The 13,448-nt window shown below is 36.2% G+C and overlaps 1 protein-coding gene across 9 annotated transcripts in view; it reads left to right on the forward strand.

Annotated features, from left to right (window-relative positions):
* LOC123867764 (sorbin and SH3 domain-containing protein 1) overlaps positions 1-13,448 on the forward strand; it is a 191,176-nt gene that overhangs the window by 79,036 nt on the left and 98,692 nt on the right. The window lies entirely within an intron of this gene.

Genomic DNA, 13,448 nt, shown 5'->3' on the forward strand with positions numbered 1-13,448 from the left:
CATAGATAAACCAGTCATTTGGGTCTAAAATATTTTAGATTATAGACGAAAGAGTATTTCATTATTTATCGCAGTGTTGTTATTAAGACGTATTGAGCAGTTTCTACAAATATTTTTAGCAACATTTAGATTTCCGGAAGGAAACATCTATTCGTAATCAGCTGATGCTCAAGGTTCTTGTTTTAGAATCAACACATTAACAACTGATAGATAATATTGAGCAAACATCACGTCCATCTTAAATAAATAAAATTGATCAAATAATATCACAATGCTACTAATTCGGTTATACACAATTTAAAATGACTAATTTAAATGATGTGGTATCCTTTTCTGCAAATAATATTAGTTCAGTCATTTAGTTTGATGTGATTGTTTACAATTGGATAAGCACTATTATCGAATGAATATTAATTACATATACCAACAAAGAATGCTAGAAAATAACATGACGTACTTCAAGCTATTCCTAGAAGTATCAAATTCCATAGCATAAATTTTTAACTTTCTTAATGTCGCTACTGTTACAGTAGGTAGTTAAATACAATTTATTTTAGTAAGCAGAAATATTATTGACACTCTTTTTACCCGACTGCGGTGAAGTCCAAAGGGGGTTATTAGCGATACAACGAATTAGGTCATACTTATTTCATTTAACTTTAGGTAGGTACCTATAAGTAATTTTACTGTCACTACTCAATAATCTGCGCAATTCGCATTTAATCATAAGGATGCAGGAAAATTTGCTTGGCATTGCACTCTAATAAATAAATGAAACCGCAAGATGCAAATGATAGAAAGATCTACCTTTTAGTGTCAATGGGCCTTAATTTTTTTGTCATGTTTATATCATACTAAAATTTTCAGCTTCCAGATTATTATTCAATATTATTCAGTAAAGTTTAAAATTTTACAGAAAAATTGGCTAATCTAAACAATTCTGCTTGCACACAAAAACCTATTATTATTATTTTCTGTGTCTTTGCAATAATATCTTATTTTGTTGTCATAATTATATAAAAAATTAGATGTCAGCTTCTTTTAGTACCTGATTATTAAATTATTGACACTATAAAATATTTCATGCAAATTCACTATGGCATACTTAGTTTGAGATAGAAATTTTGGCTGACAACAAAATGCCTTATTTTTATGACTGCGAAGACTGGCAAATATTACATTTAAACTTTATTCGCAAATTAAACGTTCCAGTTGCTTCATGTGAGAAAGTGCGACGCCCGTGAAAATATTTGGACCGTCTAAATCGGTACCAAATGGCCTTTGGTGACTCAAAGCACAAACTCATTCCTGTGATTTGTTTCGCACGCCCTTTTGATGCTTTGGGACAACATAGCGTGCACTTGAGCAATTTATTTATTGTTCTGTGTATATATGGATTACGAGTGTAAAATATTTAAAAAAACCCGGCCAAGTGCGAGTCAGACTCGGCAATGAGGGTTCCGTACTCGGATATTTTTCCAACGTTTTGCACGATAAATCAAAAACAGTTATACATAAAAATAAAATAAAAATCTATTTTAAAATGTACAGGTAAAGCCCTTTCATATGATACCCCACTTGGTATTGTTATCTTACTTTGAAAATTGAAACACGTTTTTTTTAAATGATGTAACCACAGATTCGCAGTTTTCTGATTTATTCCTGTACTTGTGCTATAAGACCTACCTACCTGCCAAACATAATTCTAGGTCAACGGGAAATCCCCTATAAGTTTCTTGACAGACACGACGGACGACGAACAGACAGACAGACAACGAAGTGGATCCTATAAGGGTTCCGTCTTTGTGAAAATTTCAACTCTCTAGCTATTACGGTTCACGAGTTTACAGCCCGTTGACAGACTGGCGGACGGGCGGCCGGAATAATAATTTCAAACCCCTTACAGCAACCTTACTGTGCGAGTCCGTCTCGCACTTGACCGATTTTTATTAATTTTCCTAAAGTTACCTACGTATATAGACATAGATAGCATACAAAATAGTAGGTACAGTTCAAAGCAGTGCAGTGTACAAAACAGTGTTTCTGCTCGAAAAGTATTTATTTTAGTAAATTATTCCTACTACAAAACAGATAGGTACGAATTGTATTTAGATTTCGGTAATATCTCTTTTAATTAACTTGATGTTAATAAGCTTGATGGCTGATGGGCTTATTTAGTGGATCGTAGTTCCATCGTCGCAGGCAATTATGCAAGGAATGTGATGGAATTTCAATTAACGCTCGATTTTACCTATAATGAAATATTTAACCAACTAAATAGTTACAGTATAACTACAATATTACATTTTCTGTAATATTGTAGTTGGTAATAAAGATATTTAAATAAATAAATAGTTTTCCCGCAGTTTGGTCCACGTGGGTCGTCTATTTTTAAAGTTCCGTACCTCAAAAGGAACGTGTAAATTAAAAATTTATAACACCCCTGGACAAGTGAAGGTTACAGTAACTAGAAAAGAGCTGATAACTTTCAAACGGCTGAATCGATTTTCTTGGATTATAGCTAAGAACACTCTCGATCAAGCTACCTTTCAAACAAACAAAAAACTAATTTAAAATCGGTTCATTAATTTAGGCGCTACGGTGCCACAGACAGATACACAGATACACTCGTCAAACTTATAACACCCCTTTTTTTGGGTCGGGGGTTAAAAAGAAATATAGGATCTCTTTTTGTCTGCCTGTCCGGCTTACCATTTGTCCGTCTGTTGTATCTGTCAAGAAAACCTATAGAGTACTTCCCGTGACCTAGAATCATGAAAGGCAGGTAGATAGGTCTTATAGCACAAGTAAAGGTAAAAACCCGAAAACTGTAAATTAGTTAAAGTTTAATCTAACTAGTTAAATTAGAAAAGTAGCAAATAGGTGTGCGATAAAATGCATACCTAATACTTACATAAAATTAGAAATTAACATTATGAATAGAAATGTAACTGCGGCTCTATAAATAAAGATGTGCGTGCAATGTTGGCAAGGAATAGGTGTTACTTCCCTGGCAATGGATGGCGCTTCATTCACTCTTAAATACCGTGTTTTGTTGCAACTGATAAATCATCATCATCATCGTCATTATTATCAACTGACTAGCTGACGCCCGCGACTTCGTCCGCGTGGATTTAGGTTTTTCGAAATCCCGTGGGAACTCTTTGGTTTTCCGGGATAAAAAGTAGCCTATGTGCTAATCCAGGATATTATCTATCATATTATCTATCTCCATTCCGAATTTCAGCCAAATCCGTCCTGTAGTTTTTGCGTGAAGGAGTAACAAACATACACACACACACACACACACACACACACACAAACTTTCGCCTTTATAATATTAGTGTGAAGTGTGACAGACGTCATCTGCTGGATATCTCAACTCTGATAGGGCCTTCCGCCTGAATCCAGCGGCTCCCTGCGACTCGTTTGATGTCGTTTGTTCACCTAGTGGGGGCGGGGAAGTAATTTTCAAAAACGCTTTCTTAGCGGATGTGTACGTCATAATAGCTATCTGCATGCCAAACAGCCCGATCACTCCATAGTTTCAGCTGTGCGTTGATATATCAGTCAGTCAGCTTTTCCTAATATACATTGTACCTACTCGTATATACAGATTTTTATTAAGAAGCTTTGAGGCTGTATACAATCCCACAACAATTTTGATTTCACGTTTTTTAAACCCCTACCCATAAGTGTGTTATAAGTTTGTATGTATCTGTCTGTGGCATCGTAGCTCGTAAACTAATGAACCAAATTTAATTTAGTTTTTTTTTGTTTGAAAGGTGGCTTGATGGACAGTGTTCTTAGCTATAATCGAAGAAAATCGGTTCAGCCGTTTGAAAGTTACCAGTTCTTTTCTAGTTTTCTTATAGCGGTTTTTGTGTCGGGGGTTTTTTAAATTTTGAGTTACTATTAATCATCGATAGGAATCTTCTCTGATATGAAATAGTATAGGTACTTATTCTGCATTTAGTTACAAATATTTTAAGCGATGCAATCCAAAATTGTTTGTGGGTGGAATCGCGTAAATAATCAAAATTAAATTTTATTGCAGTTGGCAAATATTTTGCCAGCACCACTTCCACTGAGACTGTACATAGTAATAATAATATCTGCATTATTTTCAAATACTTATTTAAATATTGTTGAATAGACCTATGAAGTTTTCTAAAGAGGCCTGCATTTGTATTCGTATAACTATGGACCCCATCAGAAAGTTCAGAGTCACTCAGCGGGTAATGGATAAGATGCTTGGAGTTTCTTTAGGATCACGGCGTTTTATGAAAAGAAAGAAAGATGAATTCCATGACCTTTAGGGCTAAGTCCCTTATTTATGTCTGTAATAATATTTCATCGCTTTATGTTTCTCTTAAACGAAGTATTAGTTTTATGGGGGGAGAGATTGATGGAAATTCTAATTGCTGGGTGTCTTTTTACGACCCGGTTTATTACTCCGGTCCCTGTGTTAGCTATGTACCTATATACCTATTTGAATGATTTGTTTGTCAAATGTTACAGCCTTTCTAGACAATTGCTTACAACGAAAAAAGAAGGTCAATTCTTGTATAATTTAATAAATTGTAGCCTACAGTTCAATCTCCTAAGCCTAAGCTGCTTGATAGCCTAGTCTAGTAGGTAATAAGTGATTGTACCTACCAATGCCCCCCCCCCCCCCCCCCCCCCTCCCCTCGGCCAAAAAGCTATCTTTCGATGTGTATTCAGTTTCCACGTGGTTAATCATACGTACCTAAATATGATTGAGTGGATAATTTGACATATCGGGGTCCGCAACAAAAGCGTGAATGTCAAAGAGCCCGCAGCGACGGAAGCGATTCGACTGCGGAAGTGACGAGCCGGGGACGCGGACACTGAACTGCGAGGACGAATGTTATAAAATATAGTAATAATGCGTGACATAGGTAGGTAATAAATCCATATTACATTACTAAATTATTAACCCCCGATCCAAAAAGAGGGGTGTTATAAGTTTGACGTGTGTATCTGTGTATCTGTCTGTGGCATAGTAGTTCCTAAACGAATAAACCGATTTTAATTTAGTATTTTAGTTGAAAGAGGGCTTGATCGAAAGTGTTCTTAGCTATAATTGGAGAAAATCGGTTCAGACGTTTGAAAGTTATCAGCTCTTTTCTAGTTTTCTTATAGAAGTTTTTGTGTCGGGGGTTTTATATAACTTACATGAGCGAAAGTATTGTGTTTGTTGGCTTATCCTTTTATTACACCGCAACAGAGCAACTACGCGTCGATGTGACTTTTGCATGGAAATCGTAAAAGAAGCTACTATAATTTACCCCAGAAAATCAAAGGGTTCTCACGGGATTTATAAAAACCTAAATCCACACGGATAAAGTTGCGGGCTTCAGCTATATTTAAGTCTAGTACCTATAATACAAGCTTTTTGGCTCACAAGCGTGAGCCAAAAAGTCATCATAAACACTTTTTTATTGTATTTACCGATGATCACACAGCTATTTATAACTTAAATGTTTGATTCTAGACTTCTTTATTTACATCCACTAGTGTTTATGTAGATATTTTTATACCTAAATTTTTTGGGTAGACATATTATTATTTCGGATTTTTCCGATCTCCGCTTCACATAACCTATCATAGAGCTTTTAGGACTGTCTTTATTAGTTTCTACGTCTACCTACCTTTCCCATTACCCATAATTGTACCCATACTTTCCCTAATCCTAATCCTAATCCTACTAATATTATAAATGTGAAAGTGTCGATGTTTGGATATTTGGATGCTTGGATGTTTGGATGTTTGTTACTCAATCACGCAAAAACTACCGGACGGATTTGGCTGAAATTTGGAGTGGAGATGGATTATACCCTGGATTAACACATAGGCTACTTTTCATCTCGGAAAATCAAAGAATTCCCGCGGGATTTTGAACAAACTTAAATCCACGCGGACGAAGTCGCGGGCATCAGCTAGTTTACTATAGGATTAGAATAATGTCCATGTCACTCGTTTGTCTATTGATAGCAATAAATGGTAGGTACATAGATATGTAGGTAGGTACTTATTACCAAATATAAAACTATTCTAATAAGCATGAATTTAATGAAACATTTTAAATACAAAGAATCATAATATATGTCGATGGCAAATGAGTTTGTTATAAATATTTATCTGCAAAACAATAAAAAGCTACTGATTTTATTTCCATTTTCAGTGCGGAAAATTACGTAGCATTCAGCGCGTGCAGCTCTTTCGATAATCTGTGAGCTTACGTCATATTGAAATTAAAATTGATGGAAATAATCTTTCACATTACTGACACAAATAAATAAGCGCTTTAGTGCTGTTTGTAGGATTGTAGCGTTGTCATTGAGTTGAATATCATAGAGATGCAGAACTCATACGTACAACGAGCGCGGCGTCAGAAAAACGCCTCCACTTATCAAGACGAAATGGGACTTCTACACCAAAATTAACTGGACATACATAATTTTGAGATCAATTTGAAATATTATTACTTATAATACATATTTAAATAGAAATATAAACAGAAAGATTTTTTATTCAAATAAACATTTACAAGTACTTACCTAAATAATCTTCAATCGTCAAATGCATTTACCACATCTGGTTCGGAATGCCTGGCCTACCAAGAAGCATCAATTTTACTCTTGTTACAATACAGTAACTTTGAAAAATAGAGATGGAAAAGTCTAAGCTATTTTGCTTGGCGCTAAAAAACTTTCTCAATGACTTTGGGCAATGAGTTTATCATTAAGACTATCAAAATGCGGTGAAAAACTGTGCATTTAAGCCAAATAGTGAGTGTCAGCACTCTCAGCTTATCAGGTCGCTCAATTACAGTAAAATGAATTGTAACGATCGCAATCACCATTGATTGGCTGATACTTGCTCACTATTGCAATGCATTGTTGCAACAAGTATACCATTAAATTCAACAGATCACAATAAATACGATTGTAATTATGATTGCTGCAGGTTTTCCGGAATAATTGACTTACTGGCCTCATGATAATTATTTTATTTTATTTATTACAGGAAAATCTACAGCGAATTATGGTCACACACTGTAACTTTGTCGAACTTCGGTGCTAGGCTTTCAGCGGGGTTATTCGCTAACTGAATGAGAGTCGCCAAGATCATTTGATATTTATTTTTGATACATTGAAGATTTGCTACGAAACATTATTTGTATATCGCTCAGTGAAGCAGCAATGTATGAGTAGAACTAACCAACCTCAATGAGTTTGATGGTTTTCATTTTGTAATGACACAGTTCACGACAGTTAAGGGAACTTGTAACAAAACGTCGCGAAATCGACGTTACTGGCAGGCGTTAATTGATCCTACATTGGAGCTAAGTAGCCTATGAATCGCCATTTTTTTTGATTTCACGTCACCCATAGCCTTAGGTACATTTAACATATCGTCGATTCAAGATCAAACCGAGAGTTCCCTCACTCTAGTTCACTCTGGTGATGATCACCGAGTTAGTGAACAACCCTGTTGGTGTTCTAGCTCACAAGTCAAATTCAAGTATTTTTTCGGAACATCACCACCTCTAGTATGCAACACCTCTCTGTAGCGTACCTAGATGTTGCTCCACGAACGCTCGTACTTATACCTTAACAATTATTTTTAATTGCACGCGCCCAGCGTAGTCGCCTCTCGTATTGTTTTAATGGCGCGAACGCTTTTTAACTATCGTAAATACGGATAAAAGAGCTAGGACTTTTATCTGGTAATATTGTTACAGAGAGTATTTATGCTGGGAAATTACACTAGTATAACAAAGTTGTTTAAAAAACACGAACGGCTAAGACTAATTATTCTTGAAACACACATAATTTGCGACAAATTTTACCAACGCGGATCATAGGATATGTAGACTAAAAGGCGTTAGAACAGTGCCGCGCCGCAGCCGTCAGAAACACACGCTGCAGTATAATATTTTGCTTTATACAAATTGTTCTGTGGCTATATTACTAATTGAACACACGTACACGCGCGTTCAATGTGCTCTCCTGCCGCACTGTGTGCAGTTGCAACCACGCGTTACGTTTGTAGACATGTAACTTGAGTTTAGTTTGAAAGTAATTATTATGTATTAGTACAACAGTGTGCAATGTAATCAAATATAAATAAATTGGGCGTGACATACAGGCGGGCAGACAGACGGATGGATTGAATGAAACCACAGATCAGAGTTTTCCCTTATCTGTGGATGAGACGGTAGGGATTGTTGGTTTTCTATAGAATCCTAAAAGAGCTGCAATTTTCTACCAGACCATTATCTAAATCCATATTCATACTAGTGCATATTATAAACTGGAAAGTATTTTCGTCCGTCTGTCTGTCTGTCTGCTACATTATGTTCACGGTTCATCTGTTTTACCAATTTTTGGCAGAAAGATAGCCTGCATGCCGGTAAGGGACAGGCTACTTTTTATCCCGAAAAATTAGAGTTCCTACGGGTTTTAAAAAAGAGCACTCGAAAGAAAATCCAACAGGTTTTAAAAACAGTTCGATGCAGCTGAGAAAAGTAGCGTCCTCTATTTAACGAACGATAAAACATTGAATGTAAATGCGCGAGATCACCACCAGATGTCTACTCATACGTATATCTACCTGTTTCCCTGAAGTTTTCTCAATCGATTACACAATATCCGTTGAGTTATGAGTAATCATAGATGAAATTAGTTTCAGTGGGTGAACTTGCCAAAAGTGTAATATTACACCCACGAGTGATGTAACATTATTTTGTCTAGTTTCTAGGGTTCCGTAACCCCAAGGTGCCAACGGGACCTTACTAAGCCTCCGCTGTCAGTCTGTTCATCCATCCGTCCGTCCGTATGTCTGTCTGTCAGCGGGCTGTACCTCGTGAACCGTTATAGAGTTGAAATTTTCACAAAATGTGTATTTTCCTATTAATTGTAAATACAAATAACACAAATTTCAAAATGGCCGCCATGAAAATTAAATAACATAAGAAGTGCGCCGCCCGTTGTGCCAGATCCTTTTTTCCACGCACATGTAAACAGTTCTGTGGAATCAACTGCCATCATCGGTATTCCCACTAGATTACAACATGAGGTTATTCAAGGGTCGGACCAGCAAATTCTTGAAAGGCTGGCAACGCATTGGCGGTTCCTCTGGTGCTGCAAATGTTCATGGGCGGCGGTAATCAGTTAACATCAGGTGACCAGCCTGCTCGTTTGCTCGCTATTTTTATTTCAAACTAGCTGTGCCCGCGACTTCGTTCGCGTGGAATAGTGTCTTTTCGCGCTTTATATAGCCACGGACGCTCAGGCGCGAGGCGCCGTGATTCTTTAAATTGACATAACTTTTTTATTTATGAACCGATTGACATGAAATAAACACTAAATCCTAAGTGAAGCTTACTACAATATATTAGTGAAAACCGTATCTAAATCGAATAAGCCGTTTCTGAGATTAGCGTGCACAAACACACAGACAAACAGACAAACAGACAAACAGACAAACAGACAAACAGACAAACAGACAAACAGACAAACAGACAAACAGACAAACAGACAAACAGACAAACAGACAAACAGACAAACAGACAAACAGACAAACAGACAAACAGACAAACAGACAAACAGACAAACAGACAAACAGACAAAAAAAAAATTAATTACAATTTCGGGTTCGGCATCGATATAATAACAACCCCTGCTACTTTTTTTTATATATTTCCATTGTACAGACACCACTTTTCTACAATTTTATTATATGTATAGAAAAGTGTTCTTCTTATACGATGGCACGGAATCCTTCGTGTCTGACTCGCACTTGGCCGATTTTTTCACTAACTCGCTTTCTTGTCGGCCTGGTTGTTCTGAGTTTGTTCGATACAAATTTTGGAATCGATTAGTTCTGACTTCCCGATGAGCGAAAAAAAATTAAAAAAAGGAAACCCGAAGCTTACGCATGGCCTGACCTCCACTTATACAATTGGGTTCGCTGGACTTGCGCTTGCCGACCTGTTTTTGAAGGTACTTGATTTTCGTCATTTTGACGCTGCCGATATCGATAGCAGTAGTTAGGATTATGTAAAAGTATCTACATGGAATTTAAAATGTAAATGATCATCTGTTTAAAGTCAAAGTCAAAATCATTTATTCAAAGTAGGTACAATTGTACTCCTTTTGATGGTCGGCATTGATTTTGTACAATATAGTGGTGATGATTAACTACGTAACTAAAACTAAAGCTTCGAGGGTTCAAAACGCGCCCAAGTCCAGTGTTTACATAGTATTAACGTGAAGACCATTTGACACAGTGTCAATATTAATTCCCGATACGAATTATTATTGCCACAAAAAATAACTGTCACTTTGAGTTCTAAGCCTTTTCCAGCGCACTTAGGTCTAATTATTATGTCAATTTCAGTGTTACGATGTAAAAGTTTTTTTCGAGCGAGTAACTTTGAATAAAAATAAACCCTTTGTCTGGTAGGTAGACAATAGAAAACGTTGCGGGGTTACTATACAGAGTACAGACAGTTGTAAAAAAGTCAATTCCAACGCAACGCTATCCGTCTTGACGTGAATCGTGAGTGATGGCTCCATTACAAGTATTGTGAATTCGTGAATCGATCACTGCTGTCTGAAAAACTGAAAACATTTCATGACACAGCACACTATCGACTGAAATATTTGTGGGCTCTTGCTTTATAAATACAATATCACTAGCTGATAGCTGCGACTTTGTCCACGTGGATTTAGGTCTTTCAAAATCCCGTGGGAACTCTTATTTTCCGGGATAAAAAGTAGCCTATGTCACTCTCCCTCCAAATATTTAAATGTAATACCCATGCAAAAAATTTGATTGATCCGTTGTTCGGTTACGATGTGATTGAAGGATAAACCAACAAGTGTAAATCAAAAATTTATAACACCCCCGACAAGTGAAGGTTACAGTAGCTAGAAAAGAGATGATAACTTTCAAACGGCTGAACCGATTTTCTTGGATTATACCTAAGTACACTTTCGATCAAGCAACAACAAACAAACAAACTAAATTCACAAACAAAAAAACTTTTGTTTCAAACAAAAAAACTAAATTAAAATCGGTTCATTAGCTTAGGAGCTACGATGCCACAGACACACACGTCTAACTTATAACACCCCTTCACTTGTCGGGGGTTTAATTTACACTTGTTCGAATAATAATCAGTGTACCTATTGTATTTATCACAGTTAACTTTCACTAATCCTCATTTGTCACAGTAAAATTAATCAATTTGGATTTGATAATAATATTGCCAAGTCATGTCAGTCGGCATTCATACTCGAAATTCGAATAGGGTAGCCGTGGGAGAATTTGTAGTAGATAAGATTAATTAGAGTTGCGGTTGAATTAATAACACTGTGCCCGTCCACTGCTATGGAATTTAAGGGTATAGGCAAACTGTAAGCTTAGAGACAGCGGACATTCAGATTCGGGGAACATAGGACAATGTAAGCAGAAAGACGAAGCGACGTCCTCGCTCGTACCTTCTTAATTTTTTTATTAAATAAATATGTAGCGAGTGAGGATTTGCAATGGTCCATCCATCCATCTAGTAGTAGTATTATTAAAAATAAATAATAATTAATTAGAAATAAAATAATTAATTATTATTAATCGAGTTTTTCCTTGCGAGAAAAAAGAAAGAGAAAGCGCCTACTTGATTTTTCCCTGCAAAAACTTTTTGGTAAAACTTTACAGTTGTATTGTTAGAAACTCGTCCTCAGTGTCACGTGGACCAGCAATGAATTCATTCATTATGATGATGGATGAATTACTATTAGTATGAAAGTTGATACTAAAATCACATCACACTAATATTATAAAGGAGAAAGTTTGTATGTGTGTGTGTGTGTGTATGTTTGTTACTCCTTCACGCAAAAACTACAGGACGGATTGGGCTGAAATTTAGAATGGAGATAGATTATACCCTGGATTAGCACATAGGCTACTTTTTATCCCGGAAAATCAAAGAGTTCCCACGGGATTTTTAAAAAACTACATCCACGCGAACGAAGTCCCGGGTATCAGCTAGTGATAAAATAATATTGAGAGACATTTTATCCGCTATCTCTCTGTACACCAGTTTATTAGTTCCTGTACAATAGTAAATCGAATCGCGTTACCCGAGTGAGGGATAAGTTATATTACAGCCCCATTTATAGGCACATAACTATGTTGTGAGATATATAAACGTATCCCTCGACGCAGCATAGTAAATAGCGATATATACCTAATCCTGCTACGAAAGCTAAGTTTATGGCCGTGGTACTAACTTGTTATCTTCAATGAGGCATTTGGCATTATTTGATTATTTACTAGGCATGAAAACTATATACTAATAATGATAATGAAAACTATATAATACTAATAAAATAATAAACTAAACCTTCGCCAGTGGTTTAACATCAGTACAAGGTCACTGTTTAGAGCAGCGGTGAACAAAATCCAGTTAGCCTTAATGATTGCCAACCTCCGATAGGAGATGGCACTAGAAGAAGAAGATGAAAACTACACGAGTAGTTATCTGAAATTATGCACAATTGTATTTATTTTGATTTATTGTAATCTATTTCATCTTATAAGAGTAATTTTTTGTTTGTCTATAACTTATAGCAATAAGTTCGGGCAGACCAGAAATTGTGAATCTATAAAATGGATTTGAACGAAAGTACCAAGATTTACCTATTAAATTAAGTTTTTATAAATCTTGGCGAAACTGTGGAAGTAGGTAGATAGCTCCAGTGTTGTATAGAAATGACAAAAATTAAATTAAACATAGCCTAGTTAATTTCACGTAGAGTTCACTGAATATTTTGCTAGTATGCATGTGGTTTATACTAAAACAGTTAGTACCAATCGCAAACGACTGAAAAAGACTGCAAAAACAACCCAGAACATTTACTCAATTTCGTCTTGTATAAAAACATTCTACAAAAGGAGTAAGATTGCCGATGTGATATTCTTTTTTGACGTCAATTATGTGCATGGAGTCCGAGTAAAGGCCAACATTTAGCAATCTAGTCAGTTTTATCACATTCAAAATAGACCGTCTGCGTTTGCTCTTACCAAATAGTTAATTATTTATTTATTGATTGCCTAGTTCCCAGAATACCTCATTAATTTTGCATTCAACGCATCAGTGTTAACGGGGATGGCAATTATCATGTAACTGTACCTTCCGTCCAAGTAATGAGGTAGGATTGACATCTAGGACACTTTGTGCTTAAACATCAGATATCAACAGAACCTACCTAGGTAACTACTACTTCACCTGATCTTACCGTGATGCAGGCCAACCACAATCAATGCGACTCATTTTTTTTTTAATTCTTATACAAGCTAGCCCTTGACTGCAATCTCACCTGGTTGTAAGTGATGATGCAAGTCTAAGATGG

Source organism: Maniola jurtina, chromosome 8, assembly GCF_905333055.1.
Source record: "Maniola jurtina chromosome 8, ilManJurt1.1, whole genome shotgun sequence".
Taxonomy (NCBI): Eukaryota; Metazoa; Arthropoda; class Insecta; order Lepidoptera; family Nymphalidae; genus Maniola; species Maniola jurtina.